General features: G+C 35.9%; 1 long non-coding RNA gene across 1 annotated transcript in view; it reads right to left on the minus strand.

The window, feature by feature from the left end:
• Positions 1-1,832, minus strand: part of LOC138015897 (uncharacterized) — a 56,523-nt gene extending 54,691 nt beyond the window's left edge. The window contains exons 1-2 of the long non-coding RNA XR_011125657.1: positions 1,543-1,832; positions 908-1,006 (exon numbers count right to left, since the gene is read on the minus strand). This is a non-coding gene — a long non-coding RNA (uncharacterized lncRNA). The remainder of the gene's footprint in view (positions 1-907; positions 1,007-1,542) is intronic.
• Positions 1,833-2,093: the final 261 nt, after the last annotated feature.

Raw genomic sequence — 2,093 nt, forward strand, 5'->3', positions numbered from 1 at the left:
CGTTTTTGCCAACCCATGTCATATGAGCAGGGTATCTTTTTTGCAGCCTTGGTCATCTGCTTTTACACCCTTTTGGATGGCAGAATTTCTTTCGTCTGACATTGCAGTTTTGCAAGTTTTCGTTGTTAGTTGCTCTACTGCACGCCCAATCTCATTTTCTCTACTTTTGAAAGTTACTGGATTCATTGAGGGAATATTTAATGTACACAGTAAATTAGTTAGGTGGGTTTCACCGATTCCTGTATGAAGACACCCAAGAACAACTCTTGAGTTAACATCGTAACTGGGAGGACCTCTTTGACCACTCTTGTGTTCACTGGAGGTCTTGACAACATTCTCTGTACCACACACTGCACAGATAACTGAGAACACTGAGGCTAACCCATATTTTTTTCTGCTTTTATGTGCCACAACGACAAGTTGGCTGAAAATTAAGTGACAATATTGATACTCAGGGAAATCTGATACTTTGTTCTGGCAGTGTGTTTTCTTCTTTAATTTGGAACGAATAAGCACAAGTAAATTTTCGCAAAAACTAACAAAATTTCGCAAATGCAGTGAATGCAATTTGAAACTGCTTCTCGGTTACAAATTTACCAAAAACATTTTTGGTGCTAGCAATAGACTTACAATTGTGGGACACTTAGTTTAGGGTAAGGGTGAGGTTTTCAGAACTTTCCCAGAAATTTAACAACCAACTCCTTGAATATTTATGGCTAATTGCACATGATAAGTTTTGTAATGTTTGGAAGATTTATTTTATGAGGTTTATCAACCTCATAATTGTTTCTTGGAAACCTGTTAATTTTATAGTCTCAACGTTGAGTGTACTTGCCATAAAACTTAGAATTCATTTTGACTTTTCTTTAGTGTTGATTTTCTTTGAGCAGAAAATGTTTCTTCTCACCTGCTTTACAGTGCTGACAACATTTCCATTAACTTCTCAAAACATCCAAGTCCATGATTCTACTTCCATGAGGAATGCAATTTTCCTTCTTGCTTGTTTCTGATAAAGATCCAAAACTTGTATGTTTTAATGGTAATTATATTATATCAGATTGTAACTGTACCAAAACATTTGTTGGAATTTTAAAATTAAATGTCAAAATGTTCAGGTATAATCATGTTGACGAGATATTAGCTATGAACTACCTGTGGTATAATACAAAAGTTCAAATTGAGAACTATTTCAGAGCAAAGAAAGTCTTGATGAAGCACTTGTGTCCAGCCAGAGCAGTCAATTCCTACCTTTTGTTCACTTTTCTGATAAATTTCATCAGAATCTAGAAAAGAACTACCAATTTGAAGGTTTGAATGTAATGAAATGACCAGTCTGGCCCATCATTTCCTACTAGTGGCAAGCACCCATAGATTTAATCAAGAATTGTATATATCAAAGTACACATAAGAATGAACTTGGTTTCAATGTCCCTATCAAGAAACCTTAAGGTCATGTAATTGCATAGGATAGAACAAAAATAGCCTTGGGTTCTGCAAAAAAAAAAAATACAATTACCATAAACACTTGCAGATAAGACACACCTTTTCCCCAAAAATAGTTGTTAGAAATGGGTGGCGCTTATCTGCAGGAAGATCTGAAAAAGGCTGCCTCTGGTGGCCAGTTTTCCATCTTTGCATCCAATTTTATGCCTAGTTACATGTAGTAAGCTACAAACGTTTCGCTCATGTTCTCGTTGTAATGCAAAAATCTATGGCAAAACTGTGTTGAAGAAATTCCTGTCAACCAATACCAGAAAAAGATCAATCATATGTCAATGTTGGTAAAACGATGTTCATTACATTAAAGTGCTAAAATTACATTAAAGCACTTTCTGTTTCAATATTAGTGAATAGTGAGTTAACGTTCGATGAACAGTAGATGAACTTGACTTCTAAAGACTAGACTTTGGATTTCTTTTGTTTTCTGTCAAAAAACGTTTTCCCCGAAATTTGAGCTGCTAAAGTCAGGGTGCGGTGTATCTCCGGGTTTACAGTTCACCCGCCAGTTCAATTGGGTAATACTACAGGGTTCTCCCTAATTTTCAGCGCAACAGGTATGGCACCTTTTCAAACCGGTAAAGCAGTTGGTTAAT

Source organism: Montipora capricornis, chromosome 9 (genome assembly GCF_036669925.1).
Source record: "Montipora capricornis isolate CH-2021 chromosome 9, ASM3666992v2, whole genome shotgun sequence".
In the NCBI taxonomy this organism is placed as follows: Eukaryota; Metazoa; Cnidaria; class Anthozoa; order Scleractinia; family Acroporidae; genus Montipora; species Montipora capricornis.